The sequence below is a fragment of the Myxocyprinus asiaticus genome, chromosome 42, assembly GCF_019703515.2.
Source record: "Myxocyprinus asiaticus isolate MX2 ecotype Aquarium Trade chromosome 42, UBuf_Myxa_2, whole genome shotgun sequence".
NCBI classification, from domain to species: domain Eukaryota; kingdom Metazoa; phylum Chordata; class Actinopteri; order Cypriniformes; family Catostomidae; genus Myxocyprinus; species Myxocyprinus asiaticus.
The window spans coordinates 5638147-5663605 of NC_059385.1; the positions used below are offsets into that span (position 1 = coordinate 5638147).

The 25459-nt window shown below is 37.1% G+C and overlaps 1 long non-coding RNA gene across 1 annotated transcript; it reads left to right on the forward strand.

Annotated features, from left to right (window-relative positions):
- Positions 1 to 558: 558 nt before the first annotated feature.
- On the forward strand, positions 559 to 24336 carry LOC127432639 (uncharacterized). Its single transcript, XR_007895772.1, has 3 exons — positions 559 to 787; positions 8334 to 8408; positions 23927 to 24336. It is a non-coding gene; the product is annotated as an uncharacterized LOC127432639 (long non-coding RNA).
- The last annotated feature ends 1123 nt before the right edge of the window (positions 24337 to 25459 follow it).

Consider the following 25459-nt stretch of genomic DNA (forward strand, 5'->3'; position numbering starts at 1 on the left):
ATTTCCTTGGTGGGTCTATATATGGCTGCACGTAACAAACAAGTCTACGTCATTGAACGTGACCCCCCTCCAGTCCACCATCAAATGAGAATGAAAATAATAATAGAAAATAATGATAACAGAATTAAAACTATTTAAAAAAAAATCACTCATTCATGGGAAATGTATTATTTCCTATGTTGTCTTATGTAAAATAAAAGCGGGTCAAAGAGAATGCTAGTGGGTTATGGCGTGGCGTGGACATAAATAAATGATGGCAAACGAAATGCATTTTCACTCATCAGGATACAGGTAACTCACTTTGTAAAACCTGGAAACATCGTAAAAGCATTTGGTACCACGGACAGCTCATTTGAGCAAAATCTCAGTCCTTAAGGGGAGTTTGAGCAAGTTTGACCAACTGCATGCAATATTAATTTTATTGCACGTCTAATACAGAGGTAGAAGGGGTGGATCATACATTTGCCCATGACACCCCAACCCCCCCCCCCCCCCCCCACACACACACACAAAAAACCCGCCCAAACTTGAAGGGCTCGAGCTGCACTTTCCATTTGCTCTGTGCACAGGCAGCTATGTGATGAAGTTCCTCTCTTCCTATTCACCTCATCATCCAGTGGATGGAATAAAATAGTTTCAAACCACAATGCCAAGTGCATCTTTGGCAAAAAAAAAAAAAAAAAAAAAAAAAAAAAGGATTTCGTGGATTTGATTTTTAATCGAGGATGCTCGTCTATCCATTTCACATACATATGACTGGCGACCTACAAAATCTCATAATGCCAAGGTGAGTCCAAAGAACATGTAAGTACTTTATGTTTGTAATTCTGTAATAAATCTGTAGTTTAAGTGTGTTTGTACTAATATTGGTATAGTTAAACATTTTCAATTAATAATAATAATAATAATAATAATAATAATATATATATATATATATATATATATATATATATATATATATATATATATATATATATGTCTGGCCACAGTTAGCCTATTTCAACGGATGACCTTACCATAAAAATATGCAAAATTGTCATTAAATAAGAAACGAAAAAATGTTATAATTTCCTAACAATGGAATAGTGGTTGGTCATTGTTATTTGTTAATGCTGGCTATTAATAGGCTAGACACATTAATCTTTTTATCTCGTTATCAAAAATAGCACACAATGCGCTTAAAAAACCTCTCCTTGTGTTATAGACTAATGCTGATATCGACAAATATTTTTTATTAGGCACATGCGTTATTGGCCTCTAAGTCGTTGGCTTGCATAGACAGTACAGGACATGATAACGGAAAAATAAGTGTTAATTGTCTGAACACCGTAAGTGGTTGATTGCTTCAGGATGGTTAATTAAGAGCAACCACAAAAGATCCCACAAATAAATAGTATAATTTTGCTGTACTGTAAAACTACTCAAATCTGCAAGAAGATTTCAGATATTTTAAGAACAAGTAGTTGGAAGAACTAAGTAAACCTTTGTTCTTTGGTGTAAAAGTGATGATCTACGTCTTTATTCAGCTCATTTATTTCTTTTTTTATCAATAATTTAAATATATATATTTTAAATACAGGTATTTGTATTTTCTAATAGAACATCTAAGATCACATTTCTAATAGAATATCTGACAAATGGAAACCATTTAGGCTAGGCAGCCTCTATTTGTGTGTATGTGTGAAAATAACAAGGGAAAAATACTAGACTTGGATTAGAAATAATAAGATAAATATCTTTTAAAGATTTGCTTTAATTGTCAAGGTGAAACTGTTATGGACATACAGTTATGATGTATAATTAGCCTCCAGTCAGAATGCTTTTTGTTCTGTTGTGTTTATAATATTTACAATTTGAGGGAGGCTATAGAATTGAGATAATGTGTGTAGCTGCTGCAAAAACGAATCTAATTAGGTAATATTAGTCTTGCAGTTAAGGCAGGCCTGTTTACACAGCAAAAGATCATACACACTGCTGAGTGCTCAATCTACTCATAATGATTATTTATATTTCATAATGCATTCCTGTTCAAAGATACCTCGAATCTGTTTTTGAAACCTTTGTAAAAGCAACTATAAGAATTCCACTCTTAAAACGAACAGGCTAGTTTTACAAAATGGGGGTAAAAACAGTCTATAACGCCACATTGCTGAAGAGGTCTCCAATCATGAGCATTTAAATTCCGCGCGACCTCGAGACCTCATGAGGTTTGTGCGCATTTTGGGGACAGACTTTAACCCCACTGAGTGCGTCAATTCTGTCATCCGTGAGTACGTCACGAGCAGTGTGCCAGAAGGACGTCATAAGGATGTTCAATTGCACACAGTGCTGAGCAAAAGGACCAAAAAGCTTCTGGATCAAACCTGCGCACATATGAAAGAAGAGCGATATCTTAAGCTACAAAAACCAAGCAAGTCTGTGTTTAGCTACTATACAGCTGTTGCATTGTTCCCAACGCTTTCTTCATGCCTTGCGTTTTTTGCTGCGTCCCCGTTTATTCTCTTGCCTGGATACGCAGGATTTCATGCGTACCGCACTGTAAATCCAGCCAAGCCAATCACAGACTGGAATAAAAGCATCCTCACTGCTATGGATGAATGGATGTCGTGTATTTTAAGATTTACCTTCATCATCTGAAGCGGTGCTTCAATTAGGAACTTCTAAAATTACGCACGGGAGCAAAGTTGCATCGGATCGACCTCATTTTTGCATTAAGTGATGAAGGACAGATCGCCGCGAGGAAGTTCAATTTTTTATTTTTTACATAAAAACTAATTACTCGTATCTGGCGACTTGGAGTAATTGGGACAGATGTTGGGCTTTGCACTTGTTCTGTTGTGACACATCATATTGGAGGCGCGTTGTTATCTTTGGTTATCTAGCTGTATGAGTGTGCTGGTCGTCATAAAGCTAGATAACCGAAAGTAAGAACCGCTTCTGTCAGCATCAGCTACGTGAATCATTTAAACTATAGGCCACTGCAGGCTATACTTCTGAATGAATGTATATATTGGCTATAAATGTTCAATTGCACATGCACAAGCTTCAGGGTGATTTGTTTATCATGCATGCCCAAGAATACTGTAAAGCTTTTGAATAAAAGGATGCATATAATAAGAATCTGTTATCAAGACAAAGGCTTAAGTTTGTTGTGAACCCACGTGCGCGCGTGAAGTATCGTTGACTCTGTTCAGTGGACTCACTCAAGCTCTTCAAATGCAATAATTGGGACATAATAGGACGGTGGAAGGAATGGGAATGGATTGGCACACAAACTCATCCTTAATTGATGCGGTCGAGCGCACGTGGGGGATATGATGTGAACGCCTGTGGACCCCCATTCCCACGCTCGAGGGCAAGTGGGCAATGTCTTGTCTGGGGCAGAATATGACAGACAGCCCCTTGCGGGGGGGTCCAAGTGCACCCTGCTCATCTGCATCTCTGTGGAGGGTGGAACAGCGTGAATGGTTGATGCTGGAGAGCGTGTGTGTGACGGGAATGTGCAACGGGATGCTGTAGTTAGGAATCAAGGAACGAATTAACGGGTGACTCGTAAACAATCGACGACAAGGACGGCAGAGAGGCCCCAAGTACTGACATCTGATTTAGAGTCTCTTTTTCTTTCCCACTCACACACTTACACTAAATTAAACAGCTTGCTACACATTAGGATAGGCCTATACCTTACAAAATGGTACCACGGTAGTTTCTACCAAAACTGGCCTACTTAATGGCTACAGTTATTGCTATTTAAAAAAAAACAAAAACAAAAAAAAAACATACTAAATGAATATATTTATTTATTTATTTCAAAAGGAGTAAGAAGCTTTTAGAATCTTTAAGTAATTGTATTTAATTATCTATGTCAGTGGCACCAAGTTAAGACTGTTTTATTGAAGTAACAAAGAGGCCTAACCGTAGCCTAGTAGATAACTGTCTTTTGGCAGAAACTATGCGGCTATTCAAATTTACATAGCCTATAGCCAATTACATAATTTGAATTCAGAATTAGTTATGAAGAAATATATAAAGCAACATCAAAAATGTTTGATTTATCCCTCTCTTTCTCTCACCAATAGGCCTAATTGTTATGTTATTGTAAATGAAGCAACCTACCTAAGGTTGGCCATTGTAATTTATAAACCTCAAAAATATAAATTATAAACCCTAAAATATTAAGGGCACACGTTTTCATTACAACGTTAAGTAAGCAAATTCAGTCCCTGACATCTAAACTAAAGTTTAGTGACTTCATTCAGAGTAGCGCCATATTTGATTTTTGGCGGAAGGGGAAACGGCTGTGAGGAATCGACTTACAGTCGACAATGGGTTGTACTGTTGTGACAATCGGCGTTGATCGTTCAGCTGACGAAACATTGAAAAAACATATTTCCAAAAAAATATTTCAGTAGACAAAAAAATAAATAAATAAATAAAAAAATAAAAAAATCACCCATCTTATTGAAGAGATTTGTAAGTGGATCGCTCTTAAATCCTCGTTTCCACTCCCGCCAAAATTCAAACATGTCTATCACGACATTGTTTTCACCACGGTCAGAAATTAAATATGGCGCTATACAGTAGTTGGTCTTTATGGCTGCTGTGCAGTGACTGGTAGACAGTTGAACAGGTGTTTTACATCATAGCTGAGATCGTGTAGTTTATTTTAGCACAGCTGAAATGCTGTGTTGACCAATCAGAATCTAGAATAGGGCTATCCGTTTTATAATGAAGAAGTTGGAATCCCTTGTGATGGTCAGAACGAACTTGAATTTGACCATGAAGCACGTGCTCAACCCTGAACTTTGATTCCTCATGGGACAGAGGGCATGAGAGGTCAAACAGGTCACCCAGGACAAGGTGGGGTCCAGGAGAGTGCTTGGATTAAAAAACATGACCAATATTGACCTATATAATATAATCAGACACTTAAATGCAAGAAAAATGTGTTAAAATGTTAACAAAATAGTTAACAAAACTTTTATAAAAACCCAAGCAAATACTTTGTTGAATACTTAAACAATACTGTTTAATATGATTTCACAGACAATGCATTAAAATATGCTTGAAATATCACATAAAATAGTTTAACTGATCACAGAGACTGAATTTAAGTTCTATTGTCCCTTGTAAATGTATAAAATGTATAACCATAGCTGGTAACCATAGTTACATGTACGAAAATAAAACTGAGTTTTAAAACTCTGTATTAAATAAGAAAATAAATTAAAATGACATTTTTCAAGGTCCCATTCCAGTATATTATGATTTTAAAGTAGAAACAACAACTACTATAGTATTATATATAATATGTATTATACTATGTAGTATATATAGTATTTGGGTGAAAACTATGATTACTATGGATTTTTATTTATTTTATTTTTTTTACCAAACGGATGGGGAGAACATGAAATAACCTGTGTTAAATAATATTAAAATGAAAATAAAATGACCTCTGAAAATGAAATCTCATGAATTACTCTGCTTGCTACCCACCAGATATCTCACTGACCCACTGTGAAGGCCTGTGGTCACCAAAAATAGCCCCTATTCACCATACAAGCAATAATGAATGAGTTTGATTTGAAATTATGCCACTTTGTCTGCCACCGACCATTCCAACACCTGAGCTAAATAAAGATACTGTAAATCATTTAATGATATGAAAGAGAAAGATCACACAAATTTCCACAGTTATGAGATGTGTCCACCCACTTTTAACAAATCTGTCAGCTCTTGTGCTCATTGGAGTTTCCATGGAGATGAGGCGAGCTGACTCCATACAGTATGGGCTAAAGTTGCCAGTGGGTCCATAGCTGCAATAAGTTTAATGAGAATCACCTTGCATTACTGCGCTTTAGTCACAGAGCAGTGTTCATTACGCTGATACGGACCTTTAGTTCTTCTCAGAGCAATTTATGTTGCCTTGTGGCATCAAGATAATATGTAATCAAAACATAAAAGATATTAACATTGATATTCACGGTAACTGCACAGTTATTAATAAAGATCAACTGTATTTCTCAGTGAAGCAAAGATATGATCAGACTAGAATAAGACACTTTTATATACTCTATAAACGACTAGGCTAGAAATAAAGTAGGACTTTTAAAAATTTCCCCCAAAATATCCAATATTAATATCTGATATTTGTATTTCCTTCTCAGTTTTACAAGAAATCTTGCTCATCTTTCCTAATATGGGACCAGATATCTTTGACTGCGGCTAATGACTGCGACTGCAATCTGCAAATGACTTTGTACTTCATAAACATTGTTAATTTGCTGAGAGACTCTGGGATTTTGCTGGAGGGGCACGAGGAGTGGCTTTTGTAGGCAAAGACTGATATCATTGAAAGCAAGGCAAAATCAACAACCACATTGTTGCTTGAATTAAATCTTTGACTTCCTAATCCCTGATGCATAGATCAAATGGTCTATAATTAAATAAATGACAAATCTATGCAATAAGGCATATTTCTATATTGTTAAAAATGTGAAAGTAAGTCAATCATGAAATTTAAGGAAAGGGTGTCTTTGGGAAAACATTAAAAGCCCTGATTTACGTGCATGTTGATTGACAAGAAGAGATGTTGAAATAGGTAAACAAATAAAAAAAATAAAAAAAAAAGTAAACAAATGCAAAGGTGTAAGTGTGAGAATATGGTAAATTACATTACATTCGACCCTTTCGATTCACTTTCATTGGTACATGGGCATCTCCACCAACGTCATTGTCCACCGTAGAAGCAATGCTTATTATTTGCCACCATCTTATGGCTTTGGCAGTGGAGACTGAGGGGGCAATCCCAAAATGTCTGCTGGTACACACACATCGCACGCTTTGCATATGTCACAATGGCTGCCCGTTACCATGAATACCAATTTTCTAATTAGCACCATTTTCATTGGTTTAGCACCATGAGCTCCAGCATATGATTGGTGCTAATCACACAGCCTGGAGATTCTCAGGAGACTCGGGTTTGATGAACAATCGGGATCTTGTGTTTTGACTCAACGTTACATGTATAAACCACGCAAAACATAAAAATGAAGCCATTATTATAGTGATGCTCAAAACAAATACTAAATTAATCAGCTCATGACATTTGACTACTCACTCCGTTTCATGAGATCACAAGCTGCGCATATTTCAAATAATATGTATTTGATTTGAGAGCCTAAAATATCAGCACAGCTTATCTTTAGTCTTTATACTCAGTGTTATGAAGGTTTCACTGTGCACATTTTTTAAACATGCCCAACATTTCATAGTACAGTAATACCGATGAGAAGAATTTTGATTACTTTTAGAATAGGAACGTTGGTGGAATGCATACAATATGAACAGCAGAATTACAGGTAGATGGCAGACATGAGAAACACAGTTAATTATTAATTCACATTTTTAGATATTCATGCCATAATAGGTGCCACTGATACTCTAGTTCTAGTGGAACATATCTTGGTGAAATGTTTTTATACATTTATGCATTCAATTTAGCATAACATTTATTAGAACACATTATCCTAGCGGCCCCTATTTCTTATTTTTAGACTGTAATTCATCTTGTACATTAAATGTTATAACAGTAGTTTTACTAATGTTTCATGACGGTAAAGTGAAAAAAATTATTGATGCATAATGTGTCCATTGACCTATCTAAATCAGGATTTTAGGTTAAAATGTATAAAGAAAACCATAGTAACTGGTCACAAATTGTTTTAAGTTTTTCACAATTTTTCTATAATCTTTTTTGCCATCAACAGTTAATTTTAAATGGTCCTGTGTAGTAAAACATTTGTTTTTAAAGGAACGTGTCAAAAAAGCAAAATGCGGCTTCAAATAGTTTTAGATGGATTACAGCATGCAACGCTGCTCAACATGTCAACTTCCCAAATGCAAGTATTTAATGTCAACTACCCATATGTATGTGCTTAGTACTTGGAAACCATGACTGATTATTTTAAACTACGGAGGCATTAATGTTGGTTCACTGTAAATAAAATAAACTATTTTACACAATGGGCTGCCATGTCATGTAACTCCAAATAGCCCTAAATTAGAAAAACTGAACTTTTCATGACGGTTGTACAGTATTTGAGTGTGCTTGGTAAAGGCAATGCAAAGTGTGTTAGACTGTAAATTTACTGTAAATAAAATTATATAAAAAGTACATATGGGGTATTTTAGTCAATGTGAAGCTTGCAATAGTCTTAAACATAAGAAATTGAATTATACATTATACTGCATAATACAAAGGAGTGGACCCAATAACCTGCCCTTATTCTGTGTGTAATGTGAAATCTCTGTTTTTCTATGTGTGTTAGAGGCAGCTGGAGCAGTGACTCGCCCGGAGGAGGAAGTAAACGCAGCACGGGCTCATGAGGCTGATGCAACATGAGGTGAGTGGAGAGCCAGAGGGCAGAGAAAGACATGTGAACGTCCACTGAGGACCACTCATCGCCATGCACATGTATGTGTTGGCTCAACATTTAATGATATTTATGCAAATGACCAAGGCGAACTATAACGAGAAGAGAGATATTGAAGATTCTTGGTGTAAAGAGTTTGTAGTCATATAGGGTAGAGAAGTGGGTGACATGACATTGTAAAGCTAATTCCCACATACTTATCACTGTATGTTGCTGAGTTAAAGGTAATGACGTGTTTGAAAGGATACCAGGCCCAGTGCTAACATCTTATGCTAGTTAATAGAATCATGACCATGTAGCATTACAAGAATTTGTGTGGTCCAAGGACATGTTTCTTGAGCCATAAGACCCAGCAAGCATATTATCCATGTGTGTGTGTGTGTGTGTGTGTGTGTGTGTGTGTGTGGTTTAGAAAACCAGGCCAAAGGCAACATTAAACCCCTGACCTATTTCATAAAATCAAGTCAGTAGAATTGGACTGCTATACCGTCGGACACTCACTGATGTTATTCAAAATAGCACACAGCCATGATATATTGATCTGATTATATTGCTTTTACAAGTGCTATTCAGATTAATTGTTTATGAAAAGATAGATCGGAATAAAATTGTTTAGAATTAAAATAGATTCTACATAATGTCTAAAAGCTACAAGTGCAGAAAGGTTTCTGTGAGGTTTAGGAGTAGAAATAGGGGATAGAAAAAATCATTTGCTCAGTTTAAAAACAATAGAAGTCAATGGAAAGTCCACATGATGATACAAAAACAAATGTATGTGTGTGTACGCGCGCATGATAAATTGCCAAAAAAATAAATAAAAATAAAAATAAAAATTACAACAAAAACAACAGTGGTTACAATAAACGCATTCATATTTTTACAACAGCTAATTTGCTGATTATTGATAAACATGCACTGCTGTGCAAATATTAGCGTTCAGCTTATATCAAAATCTTCCTCTTGTCTACAGTAGGTGTAAATGTTTATTTGTGTGTGTGTGTGGTATGCACTAGCTCCATTTTTTCCCCAATGGTTCCCACCCAAATAACAAAAGGTTTGTGCATATAAAATCATGCAAATTTATGCAAATTGCAAAGCCAAAATAGGGGTATGGACTTGGTACTTTCCTTTGTGATGCAATCACCCCCCCTGACTGTGTACTTAAAGTGCTGGCTTAAGCAGAAGACTAAATGCTGTGAATGGACCAGAAAAAGACCAAAAAGGAAAACAGGTGTCTCTTCCTGTGCCCTTATAATTTAATGTTGATTTAACAGTAAAATAGGATATGGAATAAAAACAAAACATTTTAAATTACCTTTATTTATGAGGAACAATATTTTACAATATATATTGAGTAGTTTATAATATATAATAATTTATAATGATTTATTATGATGTAGTTTATATATATATATATATATATATATATATATATATACACACATACATATATATACATTATATATATATATATATATATATATATATATATATATATATATATATATATATATATACACATACACATACACACACACACACAGTATATACAGTGTGTGTGTGTGTATGTGTGTATATGTGTATATATGTATATATATATATATATATATATATATATATATATATATATATATATATATATACACACACACACACACACACACACACACACACACACACACACATACATTTATTCATGCATTGCTACTTAGGTTACATATTCTACATGTTCATCGGCACATCTATCCTTCCTTTGGCGCATTATGCTGCATGCAGACACAAAGTGGGTCTTCAAGCCCAGACGAGAGGGGCTTCTTTCTCAGACACAATATGGCGAGATGCTCACAGGGCCAGCGTGCAGACAGACGCCTCACAAGCCTCTTATAATGCCTGTCCACATTAACATTTTTGCATGTCTAATGCCAAGCTCGCAGCAGACATACACTGTCCGGCAAGCGTGTGAATGGGGCCGTTACAGCCAGCACGCTCTTAATGATTTATTAATCTGCGCGGGACTCATCTGAATATTGCACCCTGCATGCAGAGCAGCTCTGCTGGGCAGATGGGCGGACTGACTGTAGACAGGATGCTAAAGGCATGCAGTGTGTGCGTGTGCATCCTGCTGCAATACTACAGGTTATGCAGTCACAATGTGGCCACAAAAACACTTCAAGTTATTACAAAAGGCAAAGTGCTATCACATGGACCAGGCTTGTTAATAAATGGGTATATTGTCAAACTCATTTTAAAGAGAGTTACATTGACTTTTAGTGTCAATTTCTAAAATAAACTGCATCATTTTGATACAGGTCTCATGTACTAATACAATTATTATGCATATACAGCTTTTATGACCACATGTTAATTGAGAGACTTGGATATTTTTCAAATACTTATAATGAACTTATGAAGCTATAATGTGTTTGAAAGTAGAAAAAAAAAAATGTTTATTGCTTTGTAAAGGAAGCATTGGTATTGTTTTTAAAAAGGTTTTCGCCTAACAGTTCTGTTTTCCAAGATGCTAAAAGTTATTGCTTTTTTAAGTTTTATTTTGTACAAAGTTTTGTTTCATACAGTAAGCACAGTGATGTAGGGGAGCGTTTCTGAGTGCCACTATGTTAAACTGGTCCTCATATGGGCCTACATTTACAGTTGAAGTCAGAAGTTTACATACACCTTAGCCAAATACATTTAAACTCATTTTTTCACAATTCCTGACATTTAATCGTAGAAAACATTCCCTGTCTTAGGTCAGTTAGGATCACTACTTCATTTTAAGAATGTGAAATGTCAGAATAATAGTAGAGAGAATGAATTATTTCAGCTTTTATTTCTTTCATCACATTCCCAGTGGGTCAGAAGTTTACATACACTTTGTTAGTATTTGGTAGCATTGCCGTTAAATTGTTTAACTTGGGTCAAATGTTTTGGGTAGCCTTCCTCAAGCTTCTTACAATAAGCTGCTGAAATTTTGGCCCATTTCTCCAGAGAGAACTGGTGTAACCGAGTCAGGTTTGTAGTTTCGCACCTTTTCCGCACACGCTTTTTCAGTTCTACCCACAAATGTTCTATCAGATTGAGGTCAGGGCTTTGTGATGGCCACTCCAATACATTGACTTTGTTGTCCTTAAGCCATTTTGCCACAACTTTGGAGGTGTGCTTGGGGTCATTGTCCATTTGGAAGACCCATTTGTGACCAAGCTTTAACTTCATAGCTGATGTCTTGAGTTATTGCTTTAATATATCCACATAATGCTCCTTCCTCATGATGCCATTTATTTTGAGAAGTACACCAGTCCCTCCTGCAGCAAAGCACCCCCACAACATGATGCTGCCACTCCCATGCTTCACGGTTGGGATGGTGTTCTTCAGCTTGCAAGCCTCACCCTTTTTCCTCCAAACATAACAATGATCTTTGTACCCATGTGCACTTGCAAACTGTAGTCTGGCTTTTAAATAGCAGTTTTGGAGCAGTGGCTTCTTCCTTGCTGAGCAGCCTTTCAGGTTATGTCGATATAGGACTCGTTTTACTGTCGATATAGCTACAGTTGTGCTCAAAAGTTTGCATACCCTTGGAGAATTGGTAATATATGTACAATTTTTAAAGAAAACATGAGTGAGCAGGCAAAACACATTTTTTTTATTTCTTATGGGATTCATATTCAACTGTAGGTTATAACAGAATGGCACAATCATAAAACAAAACATGGCAACTAAGAAAAAAAATGAAATGACCCCTTTTCAAAAGTCTGCATACCCTTAGTTCTTAATACTGTGTATTGCCCCCTTTAGCATCAATGACAGTGTGCAGTCTTTTGTAATAGTTGTCTATGAGGCCCCAAATTCTTGCAGGTGGTATAGCTGCCCATTCGTCTTGGCAAAATGCCTCCAGGTCATGCAAAGTCTTTGGTCGTCTTGCATGAACCACACGTTTGAGATCTCCCCAGAGTGGCTCGATGATATTAAGGTCAGGAGACTGTGATGACCACTCCAGTACCTTCATCTTTTTCTGCTGTAACCACTGGAGGGTCAACTTGGCCTTGTGCTTAGGGTCATTGTCGTGCTGGAAAGTCCAAGAGCGTTCCATGTGCAGCTTTCGTGCAGAAGAATGCAAATTGTCTGCCAGTATTTTCTGATAACATGCTGCATTCATCTTGCCATCAATTTTCACAAGATTCCCCGTGCCTTTAGAGCTCACACACCCCCAAAACATCAGTGAGCCACCACCATGCTTCACAGTGGGGATGGTATTCTTTTCACTATAGGCCTTGTTGACCCCTCTCCAAACATAGCGCTTATAGTTGTGACCATAAAGCTCTATTTTGGTCTCGTCACTCCAAATTACAGTGTGCCAGAAGCTGTGAGGCATGTCAAGGTGTTGTCATTTGTGGCATTGGCACAGTAAAGGCTTCTTTCTGGCAACTCGACCATGCAGCTCATTTTTGTTCAAGTATCATTGTATTGTGCTCCTTGAAACAACCACACTGTCTTTTTCCAGAGCAGCCTATATTTCTCCTGAGGTTACCAGTGGGTTTTTCTTTGTATCCCGAACAATTCTTCTGGCAGTTGTGGCTAAAATCTTTCTTGGTCTACCTGACCTTGGCTTGGTATCAAGAGATCCCCGAATTTTCCACTTCTTAATAAGTGATTGAACAGTACTGACTGGCATTTTCAAGACTTTGGATATCTTTTTATATCCTTTTCCATCTTTATAAAGTTCAATTACCTTGTTACGCAGGTCTTTTGACAGTTCTGTTCTGCTCCCCATGGCTCAGTATCTAGCCTGCTCAGTGCATCCACGTGAGAGCTAACAAACTCACTGACTATTTATACACAGACACTAATTGCAATTTAAAAAGCCACAGGTGTGGGAAATTAACCTTTAATTGCCATTTAAACCTGTGTGTGTCACATTGTGTGTCTGTAACAAGGCCAAACATTCAAGGGTATGTAAACTTTTGATCAGGGCCATTTGGGTGATTTCTGTTATCATTATAATTTAAAAAGGAGCCAAACAACTATGTGATGATAAATGGCTTCATATGATCATTATCCTTAAATAAAAGACATGATCTGTCATATTTTCAAAATCAATGCCAAAATTTCACAATTTCTGCCAGGGTATGGAAACTTTTGAGCACAACTGTACACGTCTACCTGTTTCCTCCAGCACCTTCACAAGGTCCTTTGCTGATGTTCTGGGACTGATTTGCACTTTTCGCTCTAAACTACTTTCATCTCTAGGAGACAGAATGTGTCTCCTTCCTGAGCGGTATGATGGCTGCATGGCCCCATGGTGTTTATACTTGCGTACTATTGTTTGTACAGATGAAATTACTCCCAATTATGAACCAGACTTGTGGAGGTCCACTCATTTTTTTCTAAGGCTGATTTCTTATGATTTTCCCATAATGTCAAGCAAAGAGGCACTGAGTTTGAAGGTAGGCCTTAAAATACATCCACAGGTACACCTACAATTGACTCCAATTAGCCTACCAGAAGCTAATTGTCTAATTGCCTAAAGGATTGACATCACTTACTGGAATTTTCTAAGCTGCTTAAAGGCACAGATAACTTAGTGAATGTAAACTTTTGACCCACTGGAATTGTGATTATAGTCAATTAAATGTGAAACAATCTGTCTGTAAACAATTGTTGGAAAAATGATTTGGTTCATGCACAAAGTAGATGTCCTAAACGACTTTCCAAAACTATAGTTTGCTAATATGAAATCTATGGAGTGGTTAAAAAATGAGTTTTAATGACTTCAACCTAAGTGTATGTAAACTTGATTTCAACTGTACATGCTGTATAATACCAGGATTACATTAGACTGATATTACCCAAGGATTTACATCTGAAATGTGTTTTGTGAAAGATGGGTGCATGAAAAGTGAACGTAAACTGTGTGTTCTTGTATTGCAACACTAACCTGCATTATTATTTAAATGACATACATTTTAGACTGATTCAGTATTGTGATGCACTAAACTGGTGCATAAGTCACATAGTAGACTCTTTATACTTTGTCTGATTGCATTCAGTCGATATAGTCTAGTGCACAGATGATCTTACATGTCTGAGTTTTATGATTGTATAATCATACAGTGTATAAGGCATGTGATTCTCTTAAATACTAATGCAATTTATTTTGCTTCCCTCAAGACTATCTTTGTAAAGATATAGCTGCAATAAATTACAAAGTAATCAAATTTGTTAAACTGGGAAAATATATGTAGTACTTCCTGTTACATCTGCCTCATATTAGCAGGCAAAATATGAGTATTGAGCATATCTATGCATATTTATCATAGTGTTGGTATATTCTCAGCCTGAAAAGAATTGTGACGTGCAAACACAAACTTGCAAATGCAAATGTGACAGAAAAAGCCATTTTCAGCTTTTAAACAAATACAACAGGGATCAACTTCGATTAGATTACTAAGAAGCATTTTCACTAGTTGCATAAAACCTTTTACACATTACAGTGCCAGACAGTATGTGCAAAAGCTGTTATAAAACCAGGTGTTGTGTCTTGAAGACCATATTTTAGTTCTACAATCAGTTTTTGGGATGGTACTTACAATCCTTAAGTTAGAATCTATGCTGGCAGGGAATCGGCCTGATTGAGTTGTGCAGGATAAAATTCAGTTGGGTGGATGGACAAAATTTGGGCTGGTTTACGATCATTTAAGAAGAAATAAGAAATCTCATTGCTTAAAAGAGAGTCAATACAATGACTGACATAAAATTTGACCAGAAAATCTTGTTCAGAGGAGCTGTGTTGCCAAATCCACCAGCATGTTCTAAACAAGTGTGATTTGCAAGAAAATACAACGTTTTAACAATGTAAGTTGCTTAGTCAAATTTAACAATGGAAAAGTGGACAAAATGTAAGAAAACCCATAAAAATTGCATGGATAATACCAGTACCTACAATAATTATCATGTACAACTACATCAACAACAAAAAAGTTCTATAAATCCGATTTTCATATACACTATTTTGGGCGTTTTAGGCAGAAAATTTCAAACTAATCTGGCAACCAAGAATGCTGATCGAATATATTTTCTGAGTGACTGTTTGCACCCCGGTGTAAATAGCATCTGCCACACACTGCAGCTATTTGTACCACAATAGTCTGGTTGAACCACAGATATATACAACAAACTAGACATTAGATGTTGCTGCAGTGGCATGGCGTGTACAGACAAATGTGCAAATGTGTAGTGCTGTCCTAGCGACCCTGGTTCGATTCCGCCTTTTGTCCCATTTTTTTTTTTTTACCATCTGATTTCCTGTTTCCACTCTTAATATTTCCTTTAATACTACTTACAATAATAAATAAAAATTAAAATAAAGGTTGATTTAGTTGCAGTGATTTGGTCACGGTGAATGTCAGGGAGTGCAGAGAAGGGTTTTATCCAGAATCGGGGTCTGTCGATCGCATCCGTTCCCTTCTTCTTACTCCCGCGGCTCAGTGTCGCCTTTGATTAGATTGCATCACTGTATACTATAGTAATAGTAACCATGTTTTTTTTTTGTAGAAACCATAGTTTTAATGCAATTAACCATGGTGTTACTACAATAATATGGTGGTAATATAGTAACCATGGTTAATTTTGTGGTTACTATAATTTTACTACAAAATACCATGGTGACCAAGGTTCTTTTTTCTAAGGGAGAGTTAAGGTTAGGTTTAGGGGGAAGGGTTGTTGTAGGGTGTCTGTGGCACTCTAAATAAACACAATAAACACGCTGCATTGATGGCCATATACTGTATGTTAGTATTTAAATATGGATGCAAATAGTATCCAAGGTGCAAATAGTATCTACCATTTCTTTTACTAGTTCTCTCTTCTTCTCCTTTATTAATGCCTCTGTGGGGAGATTTTACAGTATATTGAAAAAATATAAAATTAAGAAATTCCATGTCTTAAAAGTGAGTCAATACATTGATTGGCAAAAAAAATTGACGTAAAAATCTTGATTAAAGGAGTTACTGTATGTATTGCCAAATCCACCAGTCTGTTCTAAACAAGCGTGATTTGCAAGAAAATACAAAGATTTTGCCAATGTACATTACTTAGTCAAACTTAGTTGTGAAAATGTAAGAAAACCTATGAAATAAATACGAAAAAGACAGAACTCAAAGCATGGGTAGTACAAGGGCCTACAACATTTCACATACTGTATATACATTACAAATGTGTTTTTTTTTTTAAAGATGCCGTTAAGGTTGTCGTAAAATCTGATTTTCATATACATTATTTTGGCCATTTTTGGTAGAAAACATTAAGCTAATCTGGCAACCAGGTATGCTAGTCCTTTATATTCTGCATTTCTCTCTGCTGTATTGAGTGCCGATTAAGCATGGATATTTCAGCACTTTGAGAGATGCTGCTCTCACTTGGGTCCCATGCTGGAGTTCTGTGTTAAGAGTGGCAATGAAGAGGGCAGTGAAGGAGGGGAGGACAAATTGGAAGGGGCTTAGGGTGGCCCAGTCAAAGGATCCATTGTGCTGGGGCAAGGAGCAGAGTTAATCAGGAGACCCAACAGTAATCAACGGTAGAGTTTGGGTCGGACAACTGCTTGGGTAAACATCCATTGTTCTTGGGCTGAGGTACCAAAGAATGCCAGCATTGTCCCCCCGTCTCTCAATAGGGTGTAGTGGGGGGTTACGTGCTCTCGGTTCGGGCTGTTAAGGGCTTCGAAAGCGGATGGGAACCAGAGGGGTAAATCTGGGTGGAGGGGGAGAGAGGAACAGGGCTCTCACAGTTCTCGCACCACAAAGCATTTTGGCCGTGGGCCGCACAAGCTGCAGGAAAGAGAGAAAGGCCAAGCTTGTCATGACATCTTCACGTCAAAATCTCACGCAAAGGCTCTTGTTCTAAAGGAGGGGTAGAGGGCGGAAGTTCTCAACAGGGGAGGATGACACGAAAATCAATTATAGAAAGCGATGCTTCTGTAGCAAATATCAATATGTTCCCAAAAAGTCCAGACACAAACTTAGGCAAATGTCTTCTCAAAATATCTTTAATGAAGAATGTTTTAAAAATAATGATCCACTCTATGTTGTTCTTTAGGAGTACATGAACTGGACCCCCTAAATCTGCCTTAAAAGTGGTAAAATCACTGTAATGCATGGCCTCTCATCTCATGGCTTATTGATTTTATAGAATGGTGGTGACAATAGTAATACGAGAAAATACGCAAATGTTCTGTAAATAATTACATTTGTTGTTTTCTTGTTATGGTCTTTTTCACTAATAAAAAATTACCATAAACAATTCTTCCACCAAGTAGTATAGTTCATTTACTAAAGACTGTAGAGTAGCCGAGCAATTTGACGAATTAATACAGAACTCAACTGTTGTGCGGTAATAGGTATGTATGCCAGCATTTTTACAGTACAATAGCTTTGAACACTGCTCATCCAATTAGATTTAGAACTCGGAACTGTTCGTTTTCGTACACCATGCCTTCACCGGACGCGGGCAGCGCGTTGCATCAAAAGCAATAGAACCCATTATAATCAATGATGCTGTCTACACTGGAAGCGTCCATCGTGCCGTGTCCATCACCCGACATTAAACTGGTGTCCCGTTCCATTTTGCTCTGCACGCGTTGGTGTTACTACTGTCAGCAACACAAATAAACAGTTTAAAACGTTCGTGTCAATGCATTCAGTGTAGACAGCCTCAAGCCACTACGTCGCGTTGCGTCAACGGACGTGCCCGTTGTAGACAGGGTGTAAGGACACATCCACACTAGTTTCCCAAGTAGTTTTCAGTTTCCTAACATCATCTTTTTTTCTTTTTTTAAATATGGGGTAACCGGGAGCGTTTTTGATGGAGGACAATGCCATTCTAGTGTGGATGAGAGGCATAAATGTAGCAAAATGCATTTTCAAACAAAAAATTATTAGTGTGGACATGGCCTTGTCCACACTAATCTTTGTTTGAAATCTCAGTTTTTAGTTTACTAACATCATCGTTTTCCTAAGTACACAGTAATGGAGAGCGTTTTTAAAAGTCTAAGTTTTGGCGGAGGAAAACATGCTACAGTGTGGACGTGGCCTTTAATTTCACGATATGCAGAAGGAGACAGTGAAACACATTGCCACTTCCCACCCGCCGTCCCCCACCTCTGGCTGACAACTTTACATCGCCCCCCAATTTTCCATTTTCTCCAGGGACGATTTTGGTTGCCAATCTGCCCCTGATTAATGTAGTTTAAGTAAGCTGGTGCAAAATTAATGGATTCAAAGATACACTAAAATTCAGAAACTACGCAATGATAATGAGGTGAAAATTCTCTTGTCTTACCTGATAGCTGTATTCTCCATATACATGCTCATGTGTTAGCATGTTAGCAATGCTCTCAAGAACATTTCTCCTGCAGGATAGCTTAACATCGCCTTGATTAAGAATAAGAGATACATAAATTCATAAAATCATAAATTCTCTCATGATGATCCAAATTCGCTGTAGTGAAGTTGAAGTTTAACACTTCAACGCAAGTCAGTTCACTCAGCAGCCATCTTGGAAGCAGCCAGCTATTTTCTATGTAGTCTGTCAAAGATTTTTGTGAACAGTGATTTAAATTTCCGTCTGTTCCCCACATCAAAACCATCATATACACTGATCAGCCGCAACATTAAAACCACTGACAGGTGAAGTGAATAACATTTATTATCTTGTTACAATGGCACCTGTCAAGGGGTGGGATATATTAGGCAGCAAGTGAACAGTCAGTTCTTGAATTTAATGTGTTGGAAGCAGGAAAAATGGGCAAGCATAAGGATCTGAGCGACTTTGACAAGGGCCAAACTGTGATGGCTAAATGACTGGGTCAGAGCATCTCCAAAATGGCAGGTCTTGTGGGGTGTTCCCGGTATGCAGTGATTAGTACCTACCAAAAGTGGTCCAAGGAAGGACAACCAGTGAACCGGCGACAGGGTCATGGGTGCCCAAGGCTCACTGATGCGCATGGGGAGCGAAGGCTAGCATGTCTGGTCAGATCCCACAGAAGAGCTATTGTAGCACAAACTGCTGAAAAACGTAATGCTGGCCATGACAGAAAGGTGTCAGAACACACAGTGCATCGCAGCTTGTGCCCATGCTGATCCCTGTCCACCGCCGAAAGCGCCTACAATGGGCATGTGAGCATCAGAACTGGACCAAGGAGCAATGGAAGAAGGTGGCCTGGTCTGATGAATCATGTTTTCTTTTAGATCATGTGGACGGCCGGGAGCATGTGAGTCATTTACCTGGGGAAGAGATGGCAGCAGGATGCACTATATGAAGAAGGCAGGCCGGCAGAGGCAATGTGATGCTCTGGGCAATGATCTGCTGGGAAACCTTGGGTCCTGGCATTCATGTTGATGTTACTTTGACAAATACCGCCTACCTAATGATTATTGCAGACCACATACACCCCTTCATGGCAACGGTATTCACTGATGGCAATGGTCTCTTTCAGCAAGATAATGTGCCCTGCCACACTGCATAATATTTTCAGGAATGGTTTGAGGAACATGACAAAGAGTTTAAGGTGTTGACTTGGCCTCCAAATTCCCCAGATCTATGGGATGTGCTGGACCAATAAGTCAGATCCATGGAGGCCCCACCTCGCATCTTACAGGACTTAAAGGATCTGCTGCTAAGATACCACAGGACACCTTCAGAGGTCTCATGGAGTCCATGCCTCGACGGGTCAGAGCTGTTTTGGCGGCACGAGGGGGACCTACACAATATTAGGCAGGTGATTTTAACGTTGTGGCTGATTGGTGTAGCTTGAGAAGACTTGGAATATTGCACAAAAGTTGTATTGACTGCTATTTATAGTGCCTTTTTGGAGCTTGACAGCCTGTGGTTGCAATATTATTGTATTGAAGACAGCAGCTTGGCAAAAACTTATTTTGAGTTCCATGGATAAAAAAAAAAAAAAAAATTTAAAAAAAGTCATAACATGAGGGTAAGTAAATGATGACAGGATTTTCATTTTTGCATGAACTACCTTTAATAGTGTCTCCTGTGTGTGTGTGGTCCTCTGATTTGGAGAATTATGGTTTCATCCTTCTATATGAACAAATCTAAACATCAACCTTTAGCACACATTTAGCACAGCATCCCATCCTGAACAATGAGCAATCAAAGGGAAGGAGAGCAAGAGAGAGAAAGAAAAAGAGAGATTCATGTAGCACTCTCAGCGGCCCTCTCATGAAGAAAGCATGTTACTGTAATTAGACAGCGGCCGAGTTTGGCGCAAGGATAATTTTCCATGAAACCCTTTCATCTTCCTGTACCCTCACCCACCTAATTTTACATAATAGTAAGACACGACAGGCAGAAATTCTCTCTTTAAGTCATGATGTGGCCTCTATACATCTGTTTAATGAGTATATATGTGCTGAAAATTGAGGTCTTTTGTTCATTTTAAAATCGGGAAAATTTCTCGAACCATTTATCTGCTATTTTGTCTGTTGGAAAGCACATTGGGTTGAAAACTTGTCTTTGTGATACGGATAAATTTCACTAATGTGAGGCGTCTGTCATCATTTACTCACCTTCATGTAGTTTCAAACCTATATGATTTTGTTCTTCCATTTAAGGATATGTTAGGCTGAATGAACAGTATCACATAATATTACTATGATTTTAGTGGTTAATATGTTGTATGTAAATTATTCTCTGGAATGAAACACTTCCTGTTGTCATGACCTCACCACTGGTGTTTGGCATGAGAAGAGAAACATAAATTATGACATCACTTCCTTAAGCTGGCAAGATCTGCCACAGTTTTGACTGCAGACTCAGAAAATGACAGAAGCTACAAAGAAAAGAAAGGTTTGTGTGTGTGTGTGTTTCTGTGTGTGTGTGTCGTAGGAGGAGGGTGGTGTTACACAAGTGTTTTGTGATATGCTGGATTAAAGTGGACAAAAGTATGCAAATATTGTTGCTCAGTTCTTATGGGGCTTTGTTCGAGAGTTTGACAGACAGATAAGATGCGTGTGAGGTTTTGTCGCCATCTGTGATACTAGCCTTGGGAAACTGTACCTTAATTAGCATAAGAATAATTGATACATTAAATTATCCTTACAACCACAGAGGGTTGTGTAGAAGAGGTGTACAGATGCAAATAAAGGGTCTAGAACAAAAACAGAGAAATAAAACACTGGTTGCAGTTATTTGATGCGTTTGGACTGTGATCGATTATTTGTGCAAATTAAAAGTTTTAAAACATTCAAAGAAATGAAAGGCCATGCACATGACCTTTAAAAAAACAAAAACAATTGTTGATTGAAAAGATAGAAAATTTTCTATCTACAGTACACAATTATTATACTATTTGGTTTCTGATCATTTAACTACATTAGAACATTTTTGGTTTAAAGCTTTGAAGTTTTGTGCAAACAACTTTGAAATGACGGTAGTCTTTACCCAGGTTAGTTATCCTTCTAACGTAATTGATTGAAGGTACAGTACTGTGCCAAAGTCTTAGGCACATAAGATGTTTCACAAAATCATTTGTCTTAAGATGGTTATTATATCTTCAGCTTTAGTGTGTCAATAGGAAATATGACTGTTAGACTCACAACATTACTTTTGCAAACAGAAAAGATTAGAATAGAAGAACAGGGAGCCCTGCAACAGATGTCATTTCCCCCACTGAACATCGAGTCAGTCTGAGATTGCATAAAGAGACAGAAGCAATTGAGACAGCCTAAATAGATAGAAGAACTGTGGCAAATTCTCCAAGAAGCTTGGAACATCCTATCTGCCAACAACCAAGAAAAACTGTGTCCAGGTGTACCTAGGAGAATTGGGGCTGTTTTAAAAGCAAAGGTGGTCACACCAAATATTGATTTAGCTTTTTTATGTTTACAGGACTTTGTATGACATTAAGTGATAAATGAAAACTATTTATGTCATTATTTTTGAAGACATCCTCACTATGCAAAATTTTTCACAAATGCCTAAAACTTTTGCACAGTACTGTACATTTGCTTTAGAAGTACATTAACCATTTAGATTTTCAACATAAATTTAATTAAAAAAAACATCTTTGAATTGAACATATCAAATGATGTACATCTCAAAAGATCCCAGAATTGTCCATACATTTTTAAATACGTACTGTTTCAAAAGTACACCTACTAGATGTAAACATTATACATGTTAGCATGACGTGATGTCGTCATGGCAACAAAGTTGTAATTTTGGATATAACTTTAAACAGATAAGCTTAGCAAGTGATTTTATCAGACTAAAATCATGTTAACATGTATACGTCTTGTGTTTATAGTTTTGAAACCATGTGAATTTTAACGTTTATGGACTGGCCCCATTTACTCCATTTTAAGTGTGTTACAGTAACCAAAAATGCTGTCGATTGAGCTTAACTTGTATTGGACCCGGAACATTCCTTTAAGATATTTGTGGTTCAACTGCATCACACACACATTAATGTGGCTTGCATCTTGCTCACTTATTAAAGACCGGTACTGGTTAGGTGTGTGAAAATTTGGTCTGTTAACAAGACTGACTCATTCTCCATGTTGACTACATCAAACCAACACATTTCTCTGTGTTGCAGTCCAGAGGAATTTAATAGAACTGACTGTCTTTGAAATGAAAATGCAAATAGTATTTTTATTTGTTGCAGATTGACCCTATAGTCACACCCATACATTATTACTTTTATTATGCTAGTGAGAATAACAAGTGATCACTTTCCCCTGTCATGAGCAATGAGGGTTTAATTTCACTTATAAATTGATATTTCCGCCTCTCATTCCAATGTCTCATCAAATGGCTAAAAAATTCAACATAGCCGAAGGCCAACCTGACATCCACAAAAAATAAATCAAGTAGAAAAAAGATGTCAAGGAATGGTACTAGAAAATGAGAATCTCTACCGATCTGCCAGGAACATATTTGTCATTTATGGAAGTGGATGGCAGTACATCAGGAATTCAGTTTCCTCCTCAAAACTTCCTCTCGAGCTCATCACAGTGTGTTCATTAATTACGGCGAGCTCAGGGTATGTGTTGTGTGAACTTTAACATCATACAGACTTGAGGCCAAGTGTAATTTGTAACTTTTTGAACTCACTTGTTTGCATTAGACAGCAGTGATATTGAATGGAGAGTAAATGGAGAATTTTGTGAGTCTTCTGCTCCTCCTCCTAATCTCACATGTGTCTCCTCAAGAGATCTCAACAATGTCTCAAACTGTGCTCAGATTTGCCAAATTACTAAAGTCTTCAATCAAAAAGAAATCATGAGATTTCTATACTGTTGCTGTATGTGAACAACTGACTCATTTGTGTCTAATTCTGTTTCTCTTGAGGAACTTGAGGAGAAACATCTAAGACAAGTTAACACTTACATGAAACAGCTGAGAACTTGATCAAATATACTCTGAGACCGAAAATGTTTGTGCTTTACATTTAAAGTGTGTTTCTATATTTGCCTTTCTAGAGGTGGCAGACAAATGGATGATGATCTAAAGGAATCGATTAAACGATCTGATCTGGATCCTTTCATATCAGCGATGGTGAAACAATGGTCAGAACTCACAACTCCTAATATCTGTGAGCACCGATGTCCTGATAGTTCCAGTTCAAGGGGTAAAATATCTAATATAAAGATACAATATATAACATAATATATAAATATGCATGATACATTGTATAATATGTCTAAAATATGTCTGTTAACTCTTTTAGCAGAAACTTTTATCCAAAGCGACTTTCAAATGAGAAGTAGTGTTACCATGTTCTGCCTTGGATAATTGCTTCTGCTTTTATTATTCTCATCTTGTAAGTTGCTTTCGAAAAAAGCGCCAGCTAAATGAGTAAATGTAAAAAATGTCAATGTAAATATTTACACGATGCTATTTTTTAAAAATAAACTTTAATATATAATTAAAATATGTTCAAGTTTCTTTTTTTTCTGGCCACTTTGTGTGTGTTACTGTGATTTCAATAGTCCAGACATAAGGGAATGTCAGTCTGCATGAATGGAGGATATGAGCATAGCCTTTATTGCAATGTGTGCATATTCAAAGTCATTCTCCTCCATTATATTTCAGTACACATGATATGTTACATAACAGAGGGAAACCAGGCCAGCAATTCAAGCAGTGGTTACTACTACCTTGCCAGGTCTAAAGACCCTAAGAAACGGTTTGGCGAGTGCAATTTTATTTCCTGTTGAAATATTTATTTTTAAATAGGAAGTTGGTGTGGGACATGTCGAATGCTTTGTCCTTTCTTTTGTACTTTAAATGGCCAATAGCCTTCAGTTTACGGCACAGCCAGGAACCATGATTAGCTATTATCTATTGCTAGTCTTTTTGGCTGCACCCCCAAAATGCTGCTCTTGTCTGTATTTAAAAAGTCACTCTGATGCCTTTTTCAACTAATTTCAGAGGATTTCAATACTTTGCCTAAGGCTACATTTTAAAATGAAATGATTTTAAAATTCTGTAATCATTAACTCATTGTTTTATCATTTAGTTTTTATTTTGCCGTGGGACACAAAGGGAGTTGTCAGAACATCTGAGCTGCAGCTGAAATAACCCAACCTGCACCTATTTAAAGTATCAAAAATTGAATTCAAAATATAGAAGCATTACAACAGCTTTAACATCAGCAATGTTAAATGCCACTGGCTCTCGCGAGTCATTTGGAATACTTTTATAGTGCTCTTTTTTGTCATTTGTTGGTATAAATTATTTGTACGTTTTTTTATATTACTGAAAATTGGATATGTTCAGGTGTAGGGGTGGGGTTAAGTGGTCCAAAATATCTTCAGTATATTATAATAAAATTATTATGACTACATTAACCTGTCAGTTACATGTTTTATATTGTTGTTAAGTGGTTAGGTTTAGGGGTGGGGTTGAGTTAGGGGATCTACAATATCAATATTGCAGTATAATGTAGGTATAGTGAAACAGTCACACCTTCGTCATGAGATTGCCCTGCAGGTGTTAAATATAATATAGGG